This window comes from Ranitomeya variabilis, chromosome 2 (genome assembly GCF_051348905.1).
Source record: "Ranitomeya variabilis isolate aRanVar5 chromosome 2, aRanVar5.hap1, whole genome shotgun sequence".
NCBI classification, from domain to species: Eukaryota; Metazoa; Chordata; class Amphibia; order Anura; family Dendrobatidae; genus Ranitomeya; species Ranitomeya variabilis.
Genome location: NC_135233.1, coordinates 570,920,808 through 570,948,771, shown reverse-complemented (window position 1 = coordinate 570,948,771; position 27,964 = coordinate 570,920,808). Strand labels below are relative to the sequence as shown.

Sequence of the window (27,964 nt, the reverse complement as noted above, 5' to 3'; positions counted from 1 at the left end):
CGCTCCAAAGTCGGGTTTTATATATATATATATCTCATATCATGTTCGGTTTGAAAAGCCGGCAATTGAATTTCCGGCTTTTAACATATATCGCGCTGAAGTATATATATATATATATATATATATATATATATATATATATATATATATATATATATATATATATATATATATATATATATATATATATATATATATATATATATATATATATATATATATATATATATATATATATATATATATACACTTCAGCGCGATATATGTTAAAAGCCGGAAATTCAATTGCCGGCTTTTCAAACCGAACATGATATGAGACATGGTTTACATAAACCATGTCAAACCCCCCCTTTTTTTTTTTTGCATATTCCACACTACTAATGTTAGTAGTGTGTATGTGCAAAATTTTGGCGCTGTACTTATTAAATTTAAGGGTTAAATCGCGGAAAAAATTGGCGTGGGCTCCCGCGCAATTTTCTCCGCCAGAGTAGTAAAGCCAGTGACTGACGGCAGATATTAATAGCCAGGAGAGGGTCCTTGGTTATTGCTCCCCCCCCCCCGGCTAAAAACATCTGTCAACAGCCACCCCAGAAAAGGCACAAATGGAAGATGCGCCGATTCTGGCACTTGGCCACTCTTTTCCCACTCCCGTGTAGCGGTGGGATATGGGGTAATGAAGGGTTAATGTCACCTTGCTATTGTAAGGTGACATTAAGCCAGGTTAATAATGGAGAGGCGTCAATTATGACACCTATCCATTATTAATCCAATAGTACGAAATGGTTAAAAAAACACACACACATTATTACAAAGTATTTTAATGAAATAAAGACACAGGTTGTTGTAATATTTTATTATACTGGTAATCCACCTGAAGACCATCGTTCTGTAACAACGGAAAAATAATAAAACAACAATATACATACCTTCCGTAGATGTGTAACGTCCCACGATGTAAATCCATCTGAAGGGGTTAAATCATTTTACAGGCAGGAGCTCTGCTATAATGCAGCTGTGCTCGTGCCTGTAAACCCCGGGGAATTAAGGTAATGTAGGTCAATGACCTATAGTTACCTTCAGTCGCGGTGATGCGCCCTCTGCTGGATGTCCTCATATGAACTCCAGCGTGGGAACTTTTCCAAGGCTCCACTTCATGAGGACATCCAGCAGGGGGCGCATCACCGCGAATGAAGGTAACTACAGGTCATTGACCTACATTTCCTTCATTCCCCCCGGGGGTTTTGCAGGCACGAGCACAGCTGCATTATAGCAGAGCTCCTGCCTGTAAAATATGTTAACCCCTTCAGATGGATTTACATCGTGGGACGTGACAGATCATCGGAAGGTATGTATATTGCTGATTTATTATTTTACAGAGCGAGGGTCTTCAGGTGGATTGAGAGAGCAATAAAATATTAAAACAACCTGTGTGTTTATTTCATTAAAATACTTTGCAATATTGTGTGTGTTTTTTTTAACCATTTTATACAATTGGATTAATAATGGATAGGTGTCATAATCGACGCCTCTCCATTATTAATCTGGCTTAATGTCACCTTACAATAGCAAGGTGACATTAACCCTTCATTACCCCATATCCCACAGCTACACGGGAATGGGAAGAGAGTGGCCAAGTGCCAGAATAGGTGCATCTTCCAGATGTGCCTTTTCTGGGGTGGCTGGGGGCAGATGTTTGTAGCCATGGGGGGCCAATATCCATGGACCCTCTCTAGGCTATTAATATCTGCCCTCAGTCACTGGCTTTACCACTCTGGCGGAGAAAATTGCGCGGGAGCCAACGCCAATTTTTTCCGCGATTTAACCCTTTATTTTAAAAGCTACAGCGCCAAAATTTTGCACATACACACTACTAACATTTGTAGTGTGGAATATGCAAAAAAAAAGGGGGATATGACATGGTTTACTGCCCATTTTTGGGTAACCTTTGTTTGGAGAGGAAAAAGATAGGAGACACGGTCAACACAACCAACACTAAAGTTTATTAATGTGAAACATTATTTTCATTGTAGAAAATTACTGGTACAGATAAAGATCCAACAGGACATTTACACAACATTGTCCTGCCATGACACCCGTCCAATATCTGAATCAAAATAAGCAGCAAATTGGTCCCGCATGAGACCAACGGCTGCAGTTGACCGCAGCGGGTGATGCTGGAAATCAGGCAGAGGGTGTGCAACTGGTTCATCCAGTTCAATGTGGGGTCGTTCCTTAGTAATTATGTAATTGTGGAGAACCACACAGGCTTTGACCACCTCGTCAACTGTTTCCACTTTAAGGCCGGAGACACACTGGTGCGAGAGACGGCCGAGTCTCGCTGGTTAAAAGCAAGCTGTGGCACCTGCACTCCGGAGCGGAGCGTGCGGCTCCATAGCAATACATGCAGCTGCACGCTCAGCTCCGGAATGCAGGTGCCACAGCTTGCTTTTAACCAGCGAGACTCGGCCGTCTCTCGCACCAGTGTGTCTCCGGCCTTAGATTTATGGCTGATGCAAGAATGCGCCATTTAGCGACAAGAATGCCAAAGGTACACTCTACGGTTCTTCGGGCCCTGGTCAGTCTGTAGTTGAAGATCCTTCTAATGTGGTCCAAGTCCCGACTAGAATAGGGCTTCAGTAGATTTTCACACATCTGGAAGGCCTCATCCCCAACCATAAGAAATGGCAGCGGTGGGCCTTGAGTGTTGGGGAGAGGCTGTGGAGGGGGAAAATTAAAATTGTTCCCATACACAAGCCGGCCCATATCGGAGCTCTTGAAAGTCTGGGAATCGTTGCCACGGCCAAAAGCTCCAATGTCCATGGCGATGAAGCGACAGTCCGCATCAGCTATTGCCATGAGCACTACAGAAAAATATTTCTTGTAGTTGAAAAACTCCGATCCGGTTCTGGCAGGTTTGATAATGCGGATGTGCTTTCCATCCACCGCTCCTAAACAGTTGGGGAAATCACACACATTCCAGAATTTGTCAGCAATTTCACGCCACATGTCCGTGGTGGGTAGTGGTATAAACTCCTCACGGAGTGCATTCCATAAAGCCCGACAGGTGTCCGCAACTATTCCGGACAGGGTGGATATTCCAAGCCGGTATTGGAAGTGGAGGGAAGATAAACTCTCCCCTGTGGCAAGAAATCTAGAAGAAAAACACAAACAAAAAAACAACATTACAATCTACTCTTTTTATGGTGTGGTTAAAAATTGGGAAAAAAAAAAAAAAAAAAGGAAAATACAAAAAAAAAAACATGTCAGAATAACCAAAATTTGGACTGTCATTGGTTTAGATTTTGAACGTACCTTAATGTCACCAGCTGATGTTCCTCGGGTGGAATCGCTCTACGGAGCTGGGTGTCCTGTCGCCGTATGGCTCCTTGGACACGAGACAGCAAATCCCGGAACGATTCTTGCGACATTCTCGTGTACTCCTCTGGAATTTCTCCGGGTTGGCATTAAGGTCGGCATACAGCGTGTGATAGGCTCCACGCCTCTCACACACTTCAATAATGGGGTGCCTCCAAAAACGCCTACGTTGTCTCCTTCTCCATCTTTCGCAGTTTCGGTCTTGCTCCCAAGCAAAAGCACAGGCAAGAAACATCTTGAAGCTGAAATCCAGGTTGAAATAAAAGCTCTCCATGCGAAGATCCATCATGACACAGGATACAGTAGCAAGCTGTTAAAATTTAAGTAGCCGCAGGGTCTATATATAGAGAGCCCATCATATACGCCCTCTGTAGTACCATTGGTGGTGTCTGGTTATCTTGTTTTTGCTATTGTGAAATTTCTCTTCTTGCGCCAAAAAAACGCAAACGCATGAAAAAACGCATGTAAACGCGGTAAAACGCTGCGTTTTTATAAACGCATGTGTAAACGCATGTGTCTAAAAAACTACGTTTAGCGTTTGTACACGTTTACATGCGTTTTTTCATGCGTTTGCAGATGCGTTTAAAACGCTGCAGATCAAAACGCAAGTGTGAAACCAGCCTAACGAATACCCAGAAATGGGTAGTAAGTAAATGGTCTTCTTTTAGAACACTTATGTCAAACTTTGGCACGCGGGCCAAATCTATCTATAGCACGGTGACTATACTTTGTGCGTGATGCCGGTCGGGTACCCCGAAAATATATTTGGCCCGCAATGCCGGGCGGGTCCCCCGAGTATACTTGGCTCGCAATGCCGGGGCTTCCCCCGAAGATATTCTGCCCGCAATGCCGGGCGGGTCACCAGAGTATATTTGGCCCGCAATGCCAGGCGGGTCCCCTGAGTATATTTGGCCCGCAATGCCAGGCGGGTGCCCCGAGTATATTTGGCCCGCAATGCTTGGTGGGTCTCTGGCCCGGCATCGTACTCTCAATTATATCGGCATCTTAGAGAGCAATACAGTGGAAAGGAATGATGGAGGAGAGAGCATCAGCTGATGCTCCCTCTCTCATCATTCCCCCTCTGCATCTGATGTATCATCCCAGCGATCGAGATGACGTCATTACAAGATGCCTGAAAAGACCGGACCAGCGGAGAAATGGGCAAAGGAGAGTATTTTTTTCTTTTTAACTTGGAGCCTATTATACTGTATGGAGCACTATGTGGGGTTATTATAGTGTATTGAGCACTATGGGGGCCTTTATATTGTATGGAGCACTATGTGGGGACATTATACGGTACGGAGCACTATGTGGGGACATTATACGGTACGGAGCACTATGTGGGGACATTATACGGAATGGAGCACTATGTGGGGACATTATACGGTATAGAGCACTATATGGCGACATTGTACTGTATGGAGCACTATGTGGGGAGATTATACTGTATGGAGCATTATGTGGGAACACTATACTTAATGGAGTATTATGTGGGGACATTATACTGTATGGAATATTATGTGGGGACATTATACTGTATAGAGTTCTATGTGGGGACATTATACTGTATGTAGTACTATGTGGGGACATTATACTGTATGTAGTTCTATGTGGGGACATTATACAGTACTGTATGTAGTACTATGTGGGGACATTATACTGCATAGAGCACTATATGAAGACATTATACTGTATGTAGTACTATGTGGGGAAATTATACTGCAAAGAGCACTATGAGGAAATTATACTGTATGGAGCACTATGTGAGGACATTATACTGTATGGAGCACTATGGTGGGCCTATTATACTGTATAGAGCATTATGTGGGGCCATTCTACTGTATGGAGCACTATAGGAGGACAATTATACTGTATACAGCACTATGTGGGGTACAGTACAGTACTTGGTTATTTCTGACAGTCCTGTAGGCAATAGGTGGAGTGGAGTTATGCATGCTCAGAGTACAGTACTTGGCTAATTCTGACAGTCCTATAGACAATGAGTGGAGTGGAGGGACGCATGCTTTGCACCATTTATTATATATGAGACTTCCAAAGAAAGCTAAGTACAGTACTTGGCTATATCTGACAGTCTTATAGACAGTGAATGTACCAGAGGTTGGGCATGCTCACCTCCTCTCCAATCAGCCTGTTATCAGACTTACAAAGTCCCGATCTTGTTTTCAAGTATTGTTGAGTACAGTGCCTTTAAGTACGGTATTCATTCCCAAAATAAAATATCAGCCCGTATCCATAGGATGGGGATAACCTGAAGATTGCTGTAGGTCAAACCTCTAGAACCCTCCAGTGTTCCGAGATCAGAACTCCAAAAATGGGTCTGATTGGCCCGACCTCCCCTCCATTCATTGTCTATAGGACTGTCGGAAACAGCAAAGTACTGTACTCGGCTTAATCTGGCAGACCTATAGATAATGGATGGAGAAGAACATGCACATCTCCAGTCAAGCCTTTGTTTTGGGGTTCCAGATGCCCAATCTTGGAATCGCTGTTCATCCCTGCGGTCGAACCCCTAGTGATCAGCAAATTAGCTTCTTTCCTATGAAGAGGGGTTAATATATTTTGAAAATTACTTAATAAAAGGCTATGAAGTCAACAAGACTTCCCACTCTTGAATTATTATGGAGAAGATATTTACTCTGGTGCGAAGATAAACTTCGGTCATCCATTACCAAACCGATCCACAGTAACTGTTCACACCAGGCTGCCCCCCTGTAATAAACAACTGGGAGCACTGTTCCCACACCATCATGCATATGCACAGAGTCATTAGCACACATCATGGAGGCCACTCAAGCACAGGAACATTTAACCTTTTGGGCTCGGAGGAGAAAATGTGTTTTCAAGTGCAGTGACCCCGTGCGGCTGTGGAAGTGTTCAGTCACACTTATGAAATAATGGCAGAATACACGCAGGCGAGGAGACGCGGCACTTCTTTTATTTCCTGTGCCTTATCATCGCTAATGTCAATCTATAGTCTTTACTCTATAAAAAAAAAAAAAAAAAAAAGATGATTTCTTAACTTTTCTTAATCCGTAACATTTATCTCGGATGCATTTAATGCTGACGGTTACTGATATTTAAATACTGTAATCTTCATAGGACAATCAGAGCTTATTCCAAAGATCACAATTTTTCTCTGATTTCCCAGATGCAGTAGGAATTCCCAGCGCTGGATTTGTGTTTTTTCAGCTTCACGAAGAGACGTGTTTACATAGACCCCCATATGTAAAGACTGGAGGGGAGGAAGCGGCAAAATATAGTAAGTTTAGTAAATCCTTGTTAACGCCTATCCGGCTCTCCCCTCTTTTTCCGCCTATCCGGCTGACCCCTCTTTTGCCGCCTATCCGGCTCTCCTCTCTTTTGCCGCCTATCCGGCTGACCCCTCTTTTTTTGGCCTATCCCGCTGTCCCCTCTCTTGCTGCATATCCGGCTGACCCCTCTTTCGTCGCCTATCAGGCTGTCCCCTCTTTTGCCGTTTGTCCGCTATTTTTCTGCCTATCCAGCTGTCCCCTTTTGACACCTATCCAGCTCTCCCCTCCTATCCGGCTCTCCCCTCTTTTACCGCCTATCCCCTCTTTTGCCGCCTATCCGGCTCTCCCCTCTTTCGCCTCCTATCCGGCTCTCCCCTCTTTCGCCTCCTATCCGGCTCTCCCCTCTTTCGCCTCTTATCCGGCTCTCCCCTCTTTCGCCTCTTATCCGGCTCTCCCCTCTTTCGCCGCCTATCCCCTCTTTTGCAGCCTATCCCCTCTTTTGCTGCCTATCCGGCTGTCCCCTCTTTTGCCGCTTGTTTGCTATTTTTCTGCCTATCCAGCTTCCCCTCTTTTGCCGCCTATCCTCCGGCTGTCCCCTCTATTGCCACCTATCCCCTCTTTTGCCGCCTATGCGGCTGTCCCCTCTTTTGCCGCTTGTCCGCTATTTTTCTGCCTATCCAGCTGTCCCCTCTTTTTTCCTCTACAATCGAGGGAAACTGACGTAAGAGCTGATCAGACACTTTGCAATGGCTTTGTTCACATCATCATACGCAGCAAATCTTCCGGATTCTTAGAGGAAAATGCAGCATGTTTTTGCAGTAGAAAGTAGTGAAAAGCGGATGACAACTAAGGCTAGTCTGCATCAGTTTGGACAGTAGCTGGGATCCTGATGCAGGTGTAAATGGAAACCCGAAGAGCCGCTTAACTTTTCCTAAACATCAATTTTGCTCATCACTAATATATGGCGCAGTCTTATTATCCCCTTCCACCGGCGGACAGACAGAAGGGGGCCACTGCGCAAAAACAATATAAGGGCCATTTTCAGCCCGATAGCTCATCAGAATGCACAATTTTTCTTCGGAGGTAACAGTGATCCCCTAATCTTTTGGTACCCGACTGCTGGTACCTGCAGCTCCGCTAGTCTTCTCAGCGATGAGCTCCTGCTATGTAATGCTCCATATTCATGTGCTCTTGACATCACCGCCATCACCATTGTCAGGTTCTTGTCTCTACTGTGTAGACACAAAGCTGTCAATGAATGGAACGGGTGCAGTTATACAGCGCTCATCACTGAGAGGACTAGCGGAGCTGCAGTAGATAACACAGTGATTTTATCAAAACTACTGCAAATAGCCCAGGAAGTGACACTAGTGCAATCAGGGTTTCTATCTCTAGTTTATGTTGTCCCCAGATTTTTCCTGGTGACAGATTCCCTTTGAATTGTTTTCTCAATAGTGGCAACAGTAGGTGGGGGTCATCTCTCTATGACGCCAACATGTTATTAAGCGCAGTACAAAATGGTGATTCCCAAAAGAACTTATGGTCAATACATACAAACACACATATGTGGATTTATTAGAAACCCATGCAAATATGGGGAGAAGATACAAACTCCATGCAGGCACAACGAAAGATAAAAGAAAAAGGTATACTGATGCATACTACACTGACCTATCTAAAGTATATGACATCTCTCCATGATGGATGTCAAGAACATATGGATTGGGAATCTTACATTTTAACATGCCCGATCCTTCGTTCTCAGATGAGATAAATCACCACCATTGGGCACTGTCTGCAGATCACTCCCCTTCTCCCAATGAAAACAGATGTGGAGTTGAGTGTGCCTGTGTATGGGGGGTGGGGAGAGATATATGACAGCCAAATGAGTGGCGTTTGGCCACTTTTACACAGGTAAGGATAAATATTTTATAAAGTTTGCATTTCTCTGTTTCTTAAAGGGAATCTGTCACTAGGTTTTTGCTACCTAATCTGAGAGTGGCATAACGTATGGGCAGAGACCCTGATTCCAGCGATGTATCACTTACTGGGCTGCTTAGTTTAGTTTTTATAAAAAAATACCTGGACATGATCACTTCATGACTAGGTGTCTCATGCCTCCTAGTCCAGCCACACCCTCACCAATGATTGGCAGCTTTCTGCCTATGTACACAGGAAGCAGCCAATCAGTGCTGTGGGCAGGGTTATACAGGGCTCAGCATTCTGAGAACAGCTAGATCTGCAGCAGGGAAAAAACAGAGATTTTATCAAGACTACAGCAAGCAGCACAATAAGTGATACATCGCTGGAATCAGGGTCTCTGGCCCTACATTATGCTGATGTCAGATGGGGTAGCAAAAACTCGGATAAAGATTCCCTTTAACACCACTGATGCCGATAAATGTAAGCAGGCAGATGGTGCGCAGTGTGAAATGAGGCATTGCAGTGGAGACGTGGATGTATTAGGTAACCGGCTGTCTGGTAAGTGGGTTAAAGTCCCCTTTCGCCCTGCTTTATTTGTCACAGAATGTGAAGTTAGTCACGATCCTCTCCACCTTTGGTGTTTGTAAGCACCGCAGTTAGTGGCAGCTCCCTGCTAATTATTACATAAAATCAGCTCCATTAACAGGCCTGTGGCTGTGAGAAGGGCATGTTGCCGGGGCCGTAAACGCCTCTCCGAATGGAAAGGAATACATTAGCCGCTGCCCTTTGCCCAATTAAAAGAAAATGTCCCGATGGAGAAGACGAAAAAGGATAAATAGGTAAAAGCACGAGGCGAGGAATGGCTGGGATTGTAAGGACACCTAGAGGCATCCTGCAGATCACACGCACGATGCAGACCCAACTGATGGGCGCTGTTAGGGTCTCGTTCAGACACTCATTTATCTTGCGTGCAAAGCATCGGAGTGTCAACAATGACCTGGATCAGAGCAATGTCATACTGCTGACCATACCCTCCCACACTGCCCCTTTAAGAAGGATCTGTCTACTTTCCTGACTTGTCTGTATTAGTAAATACTGACATCCCCGCAGCATCCTATCCTTAACCCCTTAGTGACAGAGCTAATTTGGTACTTAATGACCGGGCCAATTTTTACAATTTTGACCACTGTCACTTTATGAGGTTATAACTCTGGAACGCTTCAACGGATCCTGCTGATTCTGAGATTGTTTATTCGTGACATATTGTACTTCGTGTTAGTGGTAACATTTCTTCGATATCACTTGCGATTATTTATGAAAAAAAAAACAGAAATATGGCAAAAAAAAATTAAAATTTTGCAATTTTCAAACTTTGTATTTTTATGCCCTTAAATCAGAGAGATATGTCACAAAAAAATAGTTAATAAATAACATTCCCCACATGTCTACTTTACATCAGCACAATTTTGGAAATTTTTTTTTTTTGTTATGGAGTTATAAGGGTTAAAAGTTGACCAGCAATTTCTCATTTTTACAACACCATTTTTTTTTTTAGGCACCACATCACATTTGAAGTAATTTTGAGGGGTCTATATGATAGAAAATAACCAAGTGTGACACCATTCTAAAAACTGCACCCCTCAAGGTGCTCTAAACCACATTCAAGAAGTTTATTAACCCTTTACGTGCTTCACAGGAACTGAAACAATGTGGAAGGCAAAAATGAACATTTAACTTTTTTTTTGCAAACATTTTACTTCAGAACCATTTTTTTTATTTTCACAAGTGTAAAAACAGAAATTTAACCATAAATGTTGTTGTGCAATTTCTCCTGAATACGCCGATACCCCATATGTGGGGGTAAACCACTGTTTGGGCGCACCGCAGAGCTTGGAAGAGAAGGATCGCCGTTTGACTTTTTCAATGCAGAATTGGCTGGAATTGAGATCGGATGCCATGTCACGTTTGGAGAGCCCCTAATGTGCCTAAACAGTGGAAACCCCCCACAAGTGACCCCATTTTGGAAACTAGACCCCTTAAGGAACTTAACTAGATGTGTGGGGAGCACTTTAGACCCCCAGGTGCTTCTTAGAAGTTTATAACGTAGAGCCGTGAAAATAAAAAAAAAATCGCATTTTTTTCTACAAAAATGATCTTTTTGCCCCCAAATTTTTATTTTCACAAGGGTAACAGGAGAAATTAGACCACAAAAGTTGTTGTGCAACTTCTCCTGAGTACGTCAATATCCCATATGTGGGGGTAAACCACTGTTTGGGCGCACCGCAGAGCTCGGAAGGGAAGGAGCGCCGTTTTGGAATGCAGACTTTAATAGAATGGTCTGCGGGCGTTATGTTGCGTTTGCAGAGCCCCCGATGTACCTAAACAGTAGAAACCCCTCACAAGTGACCCCATTTTGGAAACTAGACCCCCCAAGGAACTTATCTAGATGTGTGGTGAGAACTTTGAATGCCCAAGTGCTTCACAGAAGTTTGTAATGCAGAGTTGTGAAAATAAAAAATATTTTTTTTTCCCCACAAAAAAGATTTTTTAGCCCCCAAATTTTTATTTTCACAAGGGTAACAGGAGAAATTGGACCCCAAAAGTTGTCCAATTTATCCCGAGTACGCTGATGCCCCATATGTGGGGGTAAACCACTGTTTGGGTGCACGGCAGAGCTCGGAAGGGAGGGAGCACCATTTGACTTTTTGAGCGCAAAATTGGCTGTGGCGTTTAGAGACCCCCTGATGTACCTAAACAGTGGAAACCCCCCAAATCTAACTCCAACCCTAACCCCAACACACCCCTAACCCTAATGCCAACCCGATCCATAATCCTAATCACAACCCTAACCTCAAACCTAACCCTAATCCCAATACACCCCTAACCTTAACCCTAATCCCAAACCTAAACCTAATCCCAAACGTAACCCTAATGCCAACTCTAATCCAAACCCTAATCCCAACTCTAACCCTAACTTTAGCCCCAACCCTAACCCTAAATTTAGCCCCAGCCCTAACCCTAAATTTAGCCCCAACCCTAACCCTAAATTTAGCCCCAACCCTAACCCTAGCCCTAACCCTAACTCTAAATTTAGTCCCAACCCCTCTAGCTGCCGGCCGGCCGATCATGGCGGGCGCACTGCGCATGCGCCTGCCATTTTCTTACAGAAGGAAGAAGCCAGCAGCCAGAAGAGGACACAGGAGGACCCAGGGACACCGGTAAGTATGATAGGGTCCCCGAATCCCCCTATTTCTCTGTCCTCTGATGTGTGATCACATCAGAGGACAGAGAATTACACATCGCTTTTTTTTTTTTGCGGTCGCCGGTAAACAGTTAATTACCGGCGATCGCAACACAGGGGTCGGTAAAAACCGACCCCGATCATGTTCTTTGGGGTCTCGGCTACCCCCGGCAGCCGAGACCCCAAAGATCTCCCGGGTGCCGGCCGGCGGGCGCACTGCGCATGCGCCCGCCATTTTTTTGCAGGAAGATGGCGGCGCCCATCGGGAGCCACGAGGAGCACCGGGGGGAGACAGGTGAGTATCGGGGGGCTATCGGGGGCGATCGGGGACCCCATTTCTCTGTCCCCTGATGTGCGTTCACATCGGAGGACAGAGAAATTAAATGGGAAATCACATTTTTTTTTTGCGACCGCCGGTAAACGGTTAATTACCGGCGATCGCAACTCGGGGGTCAGTAAAAAAACCCCGAATCATGTTCTCTGGGGTCTCGGCTACTCCCGGTAACCGAGACCCCAGAGAAAATCTGACTCTATTCACTTTTTCCACAGCGCCGTTAATTAACGGCGCTGTGGTTTAAGTACCCATAGCGGCCGCCGTTAAAAGGCGTATCGGCGGTCGTTAAGGGGTTAAACATTGCATTGTGCCTCTATTGTTTCTCCTGGCAATGTAGGGACGCGATAAATCCAGCTGTGAACTTGATTTTTTTTTTTTTTTTTTTTAATTCCCACAAGTTATGAACCTGAATGTGTTCAGCGGCCGATAACACATTTCTTTAATAGAACAACTTCATTTTTCTCTTCTCCGTACAGCTTAGCACGGGCGGCCATGAAAGGTTAACTTGTGGACTTGTTTCAGGATCACTAAGCGCCGTGTAAGGTTTAGACGCTCGGTTACACTGTAATGTCGACTCCGTGTAATGTTTAGAGGAAAATATGGAATGTTTCCAGAGACATTTCAGGTGGAACGTTCCAAGAGGAAATCAAAGTAACACAAGGGGGCGCTATAACAGGTAAGAAAAACGGTAATTAGTCTTACGGGTAATTGTATTTCCAGGAATCCATCCTGACAGCACCATTGGAGGATGTCCTTCTTACCCTCAGTGGGACAGGAACAACAAGCGGTTAAAAGGACCCTCCCCACTCCACCCACCAGTGATTTTCTAAGTACCACATCTGGATGGATGCAAAAAGAGAGTTTATTAACAGTATATACCAATGTTACATCACATTAATAATTAATCATACTATAACTAATAGTATAAACTTGCAGTGTGAAAGAACTAGTAGTGCTGTCAGGATGGATTCCTGGAAATACAATTACCGGTAAGACTAATTACCGTTTTCCAGTTCACCATCCTGACAGCACCATTGGAGGAATACCAAAGGATGTTAAACTAGGGTGGGACTACTGCATGTAATACTTTTCTACCAAAAGCTAACTGATCTGATGAGACATCTAGTTTATAGTGTCCGGCAAAGGTAGAAAGACTGGTCCAAGTCGCCGCCCTACAGATTTGCTCAGCTGAGGCTCCCCCCTTCTCCGCCCATGATGTAGAGATAGCTCGAGTTGAATGGGCTCTAATAATATACGGGGGATCTTTCCCTTGGTCTGTATACGCTAGGTTTATCATGGTTTTGATCCACCTAGCAATGGTTGATTTTGCTGCCTTACAACCTCTATTTGGACCCCCGTACTGTATGAACAAGTTAGTGTCTCGTCTCCAACCTTCTGTCGCCCCCAGGTATTTTAGAACAGTCTCCCTAACGTCAAGGTTATGGTAGACCCCTTCCTTTGTGTTTCTAGGGTGTTGGCAGAATGAGGGAAGGATTATCTCCTGATTTATATTTGTTGAGGACACTACTTTGGGAAGGAAGGCTGGGTTTAAGGTACATTCACACGAAGCGACGCTGCAGCGATAGCGACAACGATGCCGATCGCTGCAGCGTCGCTGTTTGATCGCTGGGGAGCTGTCACACAGACCGCTCTCCAGCGACCAACGATGCCGAGGTCCCCGGGTAACCAGGGTAAACATCGGGTTGCTAAGCGCAGGGTCGCGCTTAGTAACCCGATGTTTACGCTGGTTACCAGCGTAAAAGTAAAAAAAACAAACAGTACATACTCACCTGCGCGTCCCCCAGCGTCTGCTTCCTGACACTGACTGAGCTCCGGCCCTAACAGCACAGCGGTGACGTCACCGCTGTACTTTCACTTTAGGGCCGGCGCTCAGTAAGTGTCAGGGAGCAGACGCTGGGGGACGTGCAGGTGAGTATGTACTGTTTTTTTTTTTTTACTTTTACGCTGGTAACCAGGGTAAACATCGGGTTACTAAGCGCGACCCTGCGCTTGGTAACCCGATGTTTACCCTGGTTACCAGTGTAAAACATCGCTGGTATCGTTGCTTTTGCTTTCAAACACAACGATACACGGCGATCGGACGACCAAATAAAGTTCTAGACTTTATTCAGCGACCAGCGACATCACAGCAGGATCCTGATCGCTGCTGCGTGTCAAACTAAACGATATCGCTAGCGAGGACGCTGCAACGTCACGGATCGCTAGCGATATCGTTACAAAGTCGTTTCGTGTGAAGGTACCTTTAGTCTTAAGACTATCCTGTCGTCAAAGATCTGAAGATATGGGTCCTGGATGGAAAGAGCCTGCATCTCCCCCAATCTCTTAGCTGATGTGATGGCAATCAGAAAGGCAGTTTTAAAGGAGAGATTGGCTATGCCCATATCTTCTGATAACAAGTACGGAGTTTTACACAGGGTATTAAGGACCAGGTTTAGGTCCCAAGGAGGAGTTGATTTTCACACAAGTGGTCTCATTCTCTGCGTGGCTCTGGAAAATCTTGCTATCCAAGGATGGGAGGCTAGTGATGTATCAAAAAAGACACTAAGGGTACTGTCACACAGCGGCACTTTGGTCGCTACAACGGCACGATCCGTGACGTTCCAGCGATATAGTTACAATATCGCTGTGTCTGACACGCTACTGCGATCAGGGACCCCGCTGAGAATCGTACGTCGTAGCAGATCGTTTGAAACTTTATTTCGTCGTCAAGTGTCCCGCTGTGGCGGCATGATCGCAGCATGTAACAAAGGTGTGCACGATATTCCCAATGTCCCGTATGACTTCTACATCGCAACTACGTCATGAAATTATCGCGCCGTGCATTGCAAAGTGTGACCGCAGTCTACGACGCTGCAACGTCACGGATCGTGCTGTCGGAGCGATCAAAGTGCCACTGTGTGACAGTACCCTAAGCGCTGCAATCTGTACTTTCAAAGTACTAGGCCGGAGGCCCTTCTCAAACCCGAGTTGCATAAAGACGAGAATTCTGGGAATATCAAGTTTTGAAGTATCCACAGAAACCTCTCCCAGAAAGGAACAATACCGCTTACAGATTTTGTTATAAATTGCTGAAGTCACCGGCTTTCTGCTTGCCTGGAGTGTAGCTATGACTTCTTCTGACAGGCCTCTGGCTCTTAGGGTTCGCCATTCAGGATCCAAGCAGACAGGTGAAGAGAGACTGGATCTTTGTGGAAAACCGGCCCCTGTAGTAGAAGATCCTGCCTGTTCGGTAACAAGATTGGTCTCTCTGTTGACATTCTGGATAGTAGAGAGAACCAGCTCCTTTTTGGCCAAAAAGGAACCACCATGATTAGGGTTGCCTTCTCGTCTCGTATCTTCCTGAGTGTCTTCGGTATCAGAGGAAGAGGAGGGAATGGGTACAGGAGACCTTCTCCCCAATACTGAGACAAGGCGTCTACTGCAGTGGCTCCGTCTAGAGGATTGAGAGAGAAAAATGCTCTGGTCTTTGCATTTGACCTGGTGGCAAAAAGATCCACCTGAGGTGTTCCCCACTTCTGGCACAGACTGCTGAATACTTCTGGGTTCAGTTCCCATTCTCCAGGATGTACAGACCTTCTGCTCAAGAAGTTTGCCAATTGATTCTTGGCGCCTTCCAGGTGAACTGCCGAGATGGATTTGACAGATTTATCTGCCCATCTGAAAATCTGGTCTGCTAGGTGTTGCAGCGGTGGATGTCTCGGACCTCCTTGGTGTCTTAGAAATGCCACTGCTGTGACATTGTCGGACAGTATTCTTATGTGTCTGCCCCTGACCTGTGACTGGGCCTGGTATAACACCTTCCAGATCGCATACAGCTCCCTGAAGTTTGACGACCTTTCGGCAATCTGAGGAGTCCATTCTCCCTGGTAATATGTTCTTTCTATATGACCGCCCCATCCGAATTGACTGGCGTCTGTGGTAACCATAACACAGGGATCGAGGATCCATGGAACTCCCTCTTTTAGGTTTTCCGGTGTGGTCCACCAGGTCAGGGATCTCTTTACTGGCGGAGACACAATCATCTTCTTGTCTAGGGAACTCTGTTTCCTGTTCCAAGATCTCAAAATTTCTCTCCGTAAACCCCGCGAGTGGAATTGGCTCCATTTCACACAAGGTATGCATGCCATCATAAAGCCCAGAATCCTCATTGCCTCTCTTATGGAGGGGGTACTTCTCCTGAATTGATGTATGTGCCTGATCAAGGCCTCCTGTCTGTCTTCTGGTAAAAAAGATGTTCTGAGTTTGGAGTCTAATATGACCCCCAAAAATTTCATTCTGGAATCTGGGACCAGGCAAGATTTCTTCCAATTCACAATCCACCCTAGATCCTGTAGGATGGAAAGTGTGAAGCTGCAGTCTATTCTGAGAAGTTTCTCTGATCTCGCCATTGTCAGAAAGTCATCCAGATATGGTACTATGGTCACATTCTGATTTCTTAGATAGGCCACAACTTCTGACATCAGTTTGGTGAATATCCTGGGCGCCGAAGCAAGCCCGAAAGGGGAGACATTTGAACTGGTAGTGGTACAATATTCCCTTGTTCATTAGGGCAAACCTCAGATATTTTTGGTAGGCAGTGTGTATTTGGACATGGTAGTATGCATTGCTTAGATCTAAGGTGCACATCACCATGTCCTTGTCTATGAGACGCGTTGTGGACTTTATAGATTCCATCCTGAATCTTTTGTACCGGATCCACCTGCTTAGGGGTTTTAAATTTATAATCGTTCGGGAGTCCCCCGACGTTTTTTTTATTGAAAATAAATGGGAGTAATGGCCCTTGCCTCTTTCTGAGATGGGCACTGGAATTACTGTGTTTAACTTTATCAACTCCTGAATGTTTGTCCACATAGAGGAGTCTGAGAGCGGACAGGGTCGTGTTACAACAAATCTTTCTGGGGGACTGCTGGAGAACTCTAGTCTGTACCCCTGAGCAATTACCTGCAGAATCCAAGGATTTTGGGATACTTTCTACCAACCCCCTAGAAATTTTTGTAACCGACCACCCACCTTGATGTCATTTATTAGACTTTCCTGTACCTGCACTTGGGAGGATGGAGTCTCTACCCTTACCACCCTTGGGATAAGACCACCTCCCAGTCTTCCCTTTCCCCCTGTAGTCTGTCTTCTGACTAGGTCGGGATCTACAAAAGGGCTGGTACTTCTTTGTATTTTCCTCAGGGAACCCCTTCTTTTTATCTGAGGCTTTCTCTAGGATGTCATCTAGAATAGGCCCAAATACTTTATTCCCTGAGAATGGGATTCCGCACAACTTGTTTTTTGATTGGATATCCCCCGACCAGGTCTTTAGCCAGATGGCTCTTCTGGCCGCGTTGGATAAGGATTCCCTTCTTGCAGCGAAGCGTACAGACTCTGCAGAAGCGTCTGCCATAAAGCCTGTTGCAAGCTTAAGTAATGGTAGGGATTTGAGAATAACATCTCTGGAAGTTTTAGCATTGAGATGTTCCTCCAAATCGTCTAACCATAGATGCATTGACCGGGCTACCGATGTTGCAGCTATATTGGCCCGTATTATTGCTGCGGAGGACCTTCGGATGTGGGGGTAGGAGGCTCTACCTAGGATAGAATACATAGTACACTTTGTAGATAGGGACGTAGGGGGAGGGGTGAGCATTGTGGTATGGCTTAGTATAGCCTACTCACGTGCCCCTGAAGCTGGTCAGTCCCCTCAGGTCTGGCAGTCTCCTCCATAGTGAGGACGAATTACCATACAGCCGTGTGCTCCTTGTGTCAGGATGGCCGGCGGCATAAAGACCCCATAAAACGTTTATATAGGTTTTGCCTGGTTGATCCTGCCCTCCTTACCACGTCCACGTGGTTAACCGTGCTGAAAGGCCTCTCCTGAGGCCGGCGCCGTCGCTGGCGTCCCTCTGTCCAGCGCTTGTCGCAACCGGAAGTGATGCGGCCGTCGGCCGGAAGTGACGCGGCCGCAGGTCCTGGAGCCAGCAGCAGCTGCCGCGCTGAGAGCGCTTGCTGGAAATGGACGTGGCCGCATGCTGGGATCGGCCGCCGTCTGGAGATGGCCCCCGTATACACCCCCAGCAAACAGGCGCCCGGACCGAGAGCCCCCAGTATGGAGGAACGGATCCTGAACCCAGGAGCAGTGCTACACTGGGGAGGCTGAGGGACGCCCCATCGCAGGTATCAGCCGCAGATATCTTGCGGCGGGGAAGGGAAAGGCTGGGCCCCCCGATCCCCACCATCTGCACAGCACCGTCGGATGAAAAGGTTGCCGTTCCTATCCACAGTGGGACAGGAAAAACACTGGTGGGTGGAGTGGGGAGGGTCCTTTTAACCGCTTGTTGTTCCTGTCCCACTGAGGGTAAGAAGGACGTCCTCCAATGGTGCTGTCAGGATGGTGAACTGGAAAATACCCTCTAAATGAACAATAGTTGGGTTTTGTATGATGGTTTTGCCATTAAATGTTTCACGTACCACTTTTTTTGCAGCAGGAAAGCAATCAATCATCTCCACTTTAAAAGGATTTTTCGTTTTCAGGAAACCTAAAAAAAACTTAAGTTTTCTCACCTTCCCCAGGTCCGGCACGGAGTCTGTTATTGTTTGCAGTGCTGCCATCACATCGACATCCCTGCAGCTAATCAGTATGCTCCGCAGCTGTCCTACTTGATGGGACAAGCCTCAACTGAGGACAGCCTGAACTGAGCTCAATGATTGGCTGCAGTGCTGCTGACATGACAGCAGGCAGTCACGGTTCATCTGCTCATTGTGTTTTGGACGCAGTGAGCCCTATGGAATCAGGGTTGTCCTGAGCTGTCAGTTCGGTGAGTGACAGCTCAGTCGTCCAGTCTGGTGCTGGGCTGTCGGTATTTTGATAGACAACTCAGCGGTCCAATCTGAGACTGGGAGGTGCTGAGCTTCCTCCAGGTGTTCTCTGTTCTTAGTGACTACCCAGCTATTTAGCTAAGCAGTCAGTTCCAGACCTCTGCCATTCGTATCTTTCAGCTCACTGGAGTGTTTTTTCTGTGCTCTGAACTCAGACATTTTGATCTTCTGTTGCTTGACCTTGGATTTACCTTTTGACTATTCATTTGTATTACCCCTTTGCCCTTGATGCACTCTGACCTTGGAACTCTGACCCCCGACTGTGAACTGACTACGCCTTTGTCTCTTCCCTCTGTTTATGACGTACCCTCCTGGTAATTGACCTCGGACTCAGTGACTTGTCCATGAGAAGTGACTCAGTGTCACACAGGTAATAGAAGACCCCAGAAGCAGCAACGGAGGCTCGGGACACTTTGAAAAAATAAGTGGTCCCCTAACTTGCTATTAAAATGACAAAATCAAACCTTACATGGGTCCAGCACTGCTCTGGTCTCAGTGTTTTGGCTGCAGCAATGACGCTACGATGACGGCTCACAACACCGCTGCAGGTCAGTGGCTCATGCTGTCTACATCAGCAGGAGCGAGGAGCTCAGTGATTGGCTGCAGTGAGACACAGGCAGTGGCGTGGAGAGCTGGCGATGGATTCGGGGCAGGTGAATACTGTCCGATTTTGTTATTTTACAAAATAATCTATCTTAAAAAAAAAAAAAGTGGTAAGGCCCTTTAAGTCGTCAATATCATATCAGTAGGTGTCAAACACCCAGCAACTTCACCGGTCAGGTTTTTGCAGGTACATAGTGAACAGAGCCTGGACAGCTCCTTGCACTGTTTAGTAGCCATTCTACTCCACTGTGTACACTGCCACTGCTGTGGAGTGGTAGTGAACACAGCCAGAGGTGCAGGCGGCCGATCCGTGGAGGGGCAGGCGGCCGATCCGTGGAGGGGCAGGCGGCCGATCCGTGGAGGGGCAGGCGGCCGATCCGTGGAGGGGCAGGCGGCCGATCCGTGGAGGGGCAGGCGGCCGATCCGTGGAGGGGCAGGCGGCCGATCCGTGGAGGGGCAAAAGGCCGATCCGTGGAGGGGCAAAAGGCCGATCCGTGGAGGGGCAAAAGGCCGATCCGTGGAGGGGCAAAAGGCCGATCTGTGGAGGAGCAAGAGGCCGATCCGTGGAGGGGCAAGAGGCCCATGGGGTGAAGGTGCAGGAGGTCCATCGGGTGGAGGTGAAGGAGGCAGAACAGGGGAAGGTGCAGGAGGCTGATAGGTGGAGGTGCAGTAGGCCTTTCGGGTGGAGGTGCAGGAGGCCGATCGGTGGAGATGCCAGTTCCCTCTTGACTTATCCCAAATTTTGTAAGAAACCATTAGCCAGTCCACTAGCATTTTCTACATTTCTGGCACGAGATTCTTTTAGATTTCCAGATCTTCCAATACTTTGATTCCTTTCCTAAACAATATCTTACAGCAGATTATCCACCGCCGCTGCGCAGCGCACAACGCAGTCCTCGCCATGTGCCGTTTTATAATCAGGTGTCGCACATAAAGAGCGCAGGCGCTTCACATTGCTACAAATGAATGCTACCCCAACCAGACGGAGACTTTAAACACTGGGTTTTACTGATTCAATGGAATCTGTTTATTTTCATACTGATTGTCTGTGTTTTTGGATCAGGGGAACGCGGCTGAAGCAGAGTGACAGCCCCTGAATAATTCAGATTTTTCTCTGCTACAAAATGTCATTACTTCAAGTTAAGACTTCTGTAAGATTCGGTTAGTAGACAGCGCCTGCGATTGGGTGTCACCGGGATATTTGATCCAATTCCTTGTAATGTCACGATGCTCGGGAAGACAGCAGACTGAGAAGAGACGGAGGAGTGTGTCAGATGTGTGGACGGATCAGCAGCTTATTACTGCGCTCGGTCCTCGCGTCTCTGACAACGCCTCTGCTTCCCATCAATGACAGCTCCTTCAGTCAACTCAACTTATTTTTCTTGGAAGCCAAAACTGGTGATGATGTTTTCCTCCCCGCGGCTGGCGGAGAGTGCCGGTTACCGCTTTCATGTGCGGGGACTTAAAACGAATAACGACGCTGTCAGCGGAGATACGTATATACGGCAGACTATGGCGCTACAGCCACCTGCTTTTGTCTATTATGTGCTTTACCCGTTCATCTGCCGCACAAATTACTTACAGAGCGACGGGGGAAGATCTGAGAACGCGACCAAGAAAGGAGACGAATAATGAACCCCCGCCTACCAGACGGATGGACCGCGAGCAGATTCCGGATTATCAGACTGCGGCACAATGGCGCACGACTCTAACCCGCTAGCACCAAACATGCTCGGGGATGTGAGTGACGCGGCGCGGATGTTCGGTGCAGATATTACAGAATGAAAATCATATTACCAGGACTGTGGAAAAGGTGGTAGGAAGTGGGGGCAGCAGACTTGAAATTCACAGCATGGAAATTCAAAGGTGCTTTCTGATTTTGGAAAAGCACTGTTCCCTAGAACAGTCTGTAAGAGAAAAAAAAGAAAACAGCAAAAGAAAGAAAACAGCAAAAGAAAGAAAAAAAGCAAAAGAAAGAAAAAAAGCAAAAGAAAGAAAAAAGCAAAACAGCGAAAGAAAAAAGCGAAAGAAAGAAAAAAGCGAAAGAAAGAAAAAAGCGAAAGAAAGAAAAACAAGCGAAAGAAAGAAAACAGCGAAAGAAAAAAGCAAAAGAAAGAAAAAAGCGAAAAAGAAAGAAAAGTGAAAAAGAAAAATGTGAAAGAAAAAAGCAAAGAAAAAAGCAAAAGAAAGAAACAAGGGGGGTAGGGGAAAAAGAGAGGAGGGGGGGAAGAAAAAAAACACAAAAAAAAAAAAAAAAAAGGGAAAAGACAAGAGCGAGAAAAGAAAACGAAAAAAAAAAAGGCAAAAACCAAAAATAAATATATAAATAAAATTAAAAAGCCTGCCTTACTCACCTCTCCCTGGGTGAATGACTGAGTTTCCGCTGATGCTTCCACAGTCTGTTAATTGTCTGCACTGCTGACGTCACATCAACAGCACTGCAGCCAATCAGTGAGCTCAGTAACTTGTGCCATCAACTCAGGCAGAGCTGCTGAGCTCAGTGATTGGATGCAGCATCATCAACGTGACGTCTGTGCTGCAGATAAGAGCAGACACCGGGAACAGCAGCAGAGACTCAGCGCTGGACCAGGGGAGGGAGTTACAAGCGGACTTGTGAAATCATAAAACCTGTTTAAACAGCTGCCTTAGCGCATTTCATCTGTTGCAACCTGTGAAATGTGTGGCTCACCCGCGACCTATTCACAACCTCGCAGCAGTAACTATTGCACACATTTCTCGGCTGCATTCCCGCAGCAGGACATACGGTAAGGCTATGCTCACACGTTGCGTTTTGCGACATTGTACAGGAAATCCACAATGTAATCTACTCCAATTGATGGAGATTTGGTCACTACGGAAAACCTGCGGTGTATAAGTCCTGTGTGAACATGACCAATTGCACTGCTCCTCGGATAAGACCACATTTCACATGTCCAATGTTCATGATCCAAAGATGAGCCGTGTATCTGAACTGGCCGCGGGTCTCCTGCCTTATCAATGCACACGGGACTGTCAGGATCAGGTGACCAGTGGTTGGTCGGGATCAGATCAGGGGACCAGTGGTTGGTCGGGATCAGATCAGGGGACCAGTGGTTGGTCGGGATCAGATCAGGGGACCAGTGGTTGGTTGGGATCAGATCAGGAGACCAGTGGTTGGTCGGGATCAGGTCAGGAGACCAGTGGTTGGTCGGGACCAGGTCAGGAGACCAGTGGTTGGTCGGGACCAGGTCAGGAGACCAGTGGTTGGGCGGGATCAGGTCAGGAGACCAGTGGTTGGGCGGGATCAGGTCAGGAGACCAGTGGTTGGGCGGGATCAGGTCAGGAGACCAGTGGTTGGGCGGGATCAGGTCAGGAGACCAGTGGTTGGGTGGGATCAGGTCAGGAGACCAGTGGTTGGTCTGGCCATAGTGGTCCATAATTGGACCAAGAATGTCAGATATGTTAAACCAGCCTCAATCCGAGGAGTGTTGCATTTGGTCATGGGCACACAGGCCTGATCCGCTACATGTTTTCCATAGCGGAAAAAATCCTCACCAAACCGACAGACTTGAATAGTGAGAGCTGGGTAGGCAAAGTACCCAGAGGCTGTGTGTGATTCCACTAATTTAGTAATTTTCCTAAAACCTTCATCTTTCCTGCCCTCATCCCCACAACAAGTTAAAACTACTAACATGTCCTGATTCTGACACTCTGTAGCTTTCCATCCATTCTTTTTAAATGGATGGCTCTTAAACAGCATTCTTCCAGCACTATAGGTACTGGAAAGTATTTTCTCACTTCCCAGAATGCATTGCTCCTGCCATTGTCCAATTTTGCCTGCCCTGAAGTGGAAACCTGCTTCTCTATTATTCCTCTATGCAGCTAAACCAAACTGGTAGGGAAAAAGGGTTGGGGATGGGCGCCACTATCGACATGGACCAGAGGTGCTGCCAAATCATGTACTATAGTGTTATCTGAGATGACGCTTTCAGCCGCAAAGCCCAAGCAGCTAATACCGTAATGAAAAAAGGACTCGGCTTCCTTCAAAGTTTTTGCCTCCAGTTTTACAGAACTATTGATTCCTATGTGACAGTACAACCTTGCGATGACTTAATCCCGTTATCTTCAATACGAATTTACTTTTTATCCCTGAGCGAAAACATGTCATGTTCCCCTTACACGGTACGATACAAGACCCCGAACCGGGGCCGAGCCGCTGGAGCAGCCGTCCTCTCTTGTTCAGCAGATGAGCATTTACCCTTAACCAGAGGGGAAACTTGGCGGCAAATATCTCATGAGGAGCACAGAGGAGAACGATTTGCCCTGAGGAGCCTGGGAGTCATGTTTGCTATAATTAAGCTATGACCCAGGTCAAGGCCAGATTACCACCGGACTATTAAAAGGTGCCATCACATGCCAGAAAAAACAGCACCAAATATATACAGTACACATGTATATACTTTATTTACTATATATTCTACTAAAGAATATACATATATAGGTATATATATATATATATATATATATATATATATATATATATATATATATATATTTTTTTTTTAATTATTAATAATATATACATGCGCACACGTATATATATTATTTATGCATACATTCATACATCGTGAACATTTTTATATTTTTCATGTTTCACCTAGAAACTTTTATTTTATAAACATTTTGTTTATATATTTATTGGAATTTTATGTGATAAACCAACACAAAGTAGCAAGTGTTTGTGAAGTGAAAGGGAATGATATAAGGTTTTCTAATTATTTTAAAAATATATAAATTTGAATATCGTGACATGCATTTGCATTCAGCTCCCTGTATTCGGATACCCCTAAATAAAATCCTGAGTGACCAACTGCCTCCAGAAGTCAAATAATTAAAATTCATTAAAAAGAAGTAAAATGAGTCATCCTGTGTGTAATTTATATACAGTATAACTACAGCTGTTCTGTGAAGGACTCAAAGGTTTGTTTGGGAACATTGAGGATTAAAAATCATGAAAACCAAGGAGCACACAAGACAGGTCAAGGATAAAGTTGTGGAGAAGAGTAAAGCAGGGTTAGGTTATAAGAAAATAGCCCAAGCTCTTAACATCTCATGGAGCACTGTTCAATCCATCATCCAAAAATAGAAGGAGTATGGCACAACTGCAAACCTACCAAGAAATGGCCATCCACCTAAACTGACATCCCAAGTAAGAAGAGAAGTAATTAGAGAAAAAGCCAAGAAACCTATGGTCACTCTGGAGGAGCTACAAAAATCCACAGCTCAGGTGGGGAAAAAATTGTGCACCTGACAATTATCAGTTGTAAACTCCACAAATCTGGCCTTTGTTTAGTGTGGCAAGAAGAAAGCCATTTTTAAAAGCCAGCCATAATAAGTTTTGTTTGCAGTTTACAAAAAGCCATGTAGGCAACACAGCGAGCATGTTGAAGAAGGTGCCTAGGTCAGATGAGACCAAATTAGAACTTATTGAGCTTAATGCAAAACGCTGTGTGTGGCGGAAAACTGACACTGCACATTACTCTGAAAATACCATCCCCACTGTCAAACATGGTGGTAGGCAGCATCATGCTGTGAGGATGCTTTTATTCGGTAGAATCAGGGAAGCTGGTCATAATTGATGGGAAGATGGATGAAGAATGGATATAAGGAAATCCTGGAGGAAAACCTGTTAGTTAGAGGCAAAAGACTTGAGACTAGGGCATAGGTTCACCTTCCAGCAAGACAACGACCGTAAACATCCTGCCAGAGCTACAATAGATGTTTTAGATGAAAGCATATTCATGTGTGTGAATGGCCCAGGCACAGTCCAGACCATAGTCCCAGTGAGAATCTGTGGCAAGACTTGAAAATTGGTCACAGACACCTTCATCCAATCACTGAGCTAGTTTGCAAAGAAGAATGGTCAAAATGTATTTTCAGCCTCTAGATGTGCAAAACTGATATAGACAAAACCCAAAAGTCTTGCAGTAATTATAAGGGAAGGTGGACCTACAAAGTATTGACTTGGGGGGGTGAATACAAATGCACACCACAATTTTACAGGTGTAGTTGAACATTGTAAGACTTAGCCTGTGGATTTGAGAGTTTGGGGATGTAACAGGCTCCCTTTGTGGAGGACCTATTACCATTTCAAAAGTATTTACTTTTATTTTATTCCCACTGCTGCTGAGTAATCCCTGATTATTTTTATTTTATTTTTTAAAGATTTGAGCCTTTTTTTTAGTGTTAGCCTTTATAGTCTTGATGAAGGGATGTGGCTCACATGATCCTCAGGGGAATGTGTGATTCACATGATCCTCAGGGGCATGTCCTCAGGCTGCTCTTGATTATTACACTGTGGAAAGATTGTAAATAATTGCACCAAATAAAAAACATATGGCAGATTTAAAAAAAAAAAAATTGCTCTGTTCACCTATGGTAGCCAGAGAACAGGGGTGATTATATATATAGGAAGGACTACACCTTTATTAACCGTTAGGGAAGAAATGTACCCCATGATACCGTGAAAAAAGGACAGAAATAAATATGTAACGTATTATAAGGATATAATGTCATAGCAAGCAAGAGAAAGCGGAGCATAAAACAATCTCATGATCAAGCTGCTAAAAAATAATTCCAGATTTTCTTCTCCTTAAATCAGAGCACAAAGAAGAACAAGTATATAAAAAAGCGAGGTCAACCACAGTACTATGCGATTCCAAAATGTTATTGACAGCAGGCCAAGGAGAAATCACACTGGGGCCTGGATCAATACCTCGTTTCAATGTTACAAGCTCCCGCACATATGAAGTATATACCTTTACCGCTGCAAATAAGAAATAATAATTATTATGGAAGCAGGAGATAAATGGTCGCCTCTAGGTAACGGCTTTGATTAGAGGAGGGTAAAGGTGACCAAAATCTACTTCACGAATGCATTACAGCAGCAATATTATTAGTGTATATTTATGACCCTGTTATTGAGACAAGAGCAGTAGAAAGGGACATGTCAGCAAGCAGTATATTTCTTAGTAGTGGCACTCCATTCTGTCTCCACAGCTAAGGAAAACTACCTATCAGCGAGAATGCTGGTGTCCTAATCGAGCATGCTCGGCGTGCTTGAATACTAAGTTCGACTCCTTGCAATTGCATGTCATGTGCTGTGGCTGTCAAACAGCTGCACAAGATGCAGCCGAGGAGACTCGAACAAAGCATTTCAGCGTGCTCAAATGCTCAATCATCACTCGAGCATGCTCAGATACCACCTTATAAATGTAATATTTATTGGGGTCAAAATGATAACATCAATACTAAATTTACATGGTTCCTTTTTCTTACCTTTCATAGAATAAGCATTTTTTTTTTTTTTTTTAACAACCATTTAAGAGTTCAGGTTATTACAGGGGTGATGACACCAAATAGGTGTAGCCTTTTTCTTACATACCGTTAGGGTATGTTCTCACGGTCAGTAAACACTGCGGGTAGGATGCTGTGTACATCCGCAGCTTCCAGATGTTACAGCATAGTGGATGGGATTTCAAGAAATTCCATCTCCACTATGCGTGCTGAGAAGCCTGAGGATCACCTGTGGAAACGGACATACGGCACCTCTTTCCAGACTGCAGCATGTCTATTTATGTTGCAGAGACGCTCAGTCTCTGCAGCGTAAATTACCCATAGACTATCATTACATGCGGTAGAACCGCATTATAGTCACATGCGTATTAAGTGCGGAAAATCAGCTTACTACGCATGTGAACTAATTTAAATAACCTCTTACCTTGTGCCACACAGCCACTGCAGATCTCGCGATGAGCTCAGCAGTCCGTGAGAATGGTCGTGCACGTGACCGCCGGGGTTATCTCCGCTGGTCATCTACAAGCTCCGCTGTGTCTGGATGTCAGGCTGGATGGTGGCATAATGCCACCGTTCAGCCAAAGGCATCCAGATGTAGCAGAGCTGGACTGCTAGTGGGACATTATGGATTATCTTCTCAGCGGACAGGTATGGTGTACACTGTTGCTTTTTTATTTCACTTTTATTACATGAGATCAAGGGCGTCGGTGGAATAGGCGATACAGTAAGTATGGTTTAATTTAGAATATTAAATGAGTCTGTGTGATTATTTCAATTAAATGACTTTATTCTGGCTGTGTCTTATTTACCATACAACTATAGGATTAGTAATGGACAGGTGTCTTATAGATGCCTCTACATTACTAATCCGTGGGATTGATGTCACTGGACGATACAAAGGTGACATCAACCCCAGAAATATTACCCCACTTGCCACCGCTACAGGGCAAGTGGGAAGAGCCGGGTAAAGTGCCAGAATTGGTGCATCTTTGGATG

At 45.4% G+C, this 27,964-nt stretch overlaps 1 protein-coding gene across 8 annotated transcripts in view; it reads right to left on the bottom strand.

Moving 5' to 3' along the window:
- FTO (FTO alpha-ketoglutarate dependent dioxygenase) overlaps positions 1-27,964 on the bottom strand; it is a 507,540-nt gene that overhangs the window by 478,630 nt on the left and 946 nt on the right. The gene's annotated exons all lie outside the window — the stretch shown is intronic.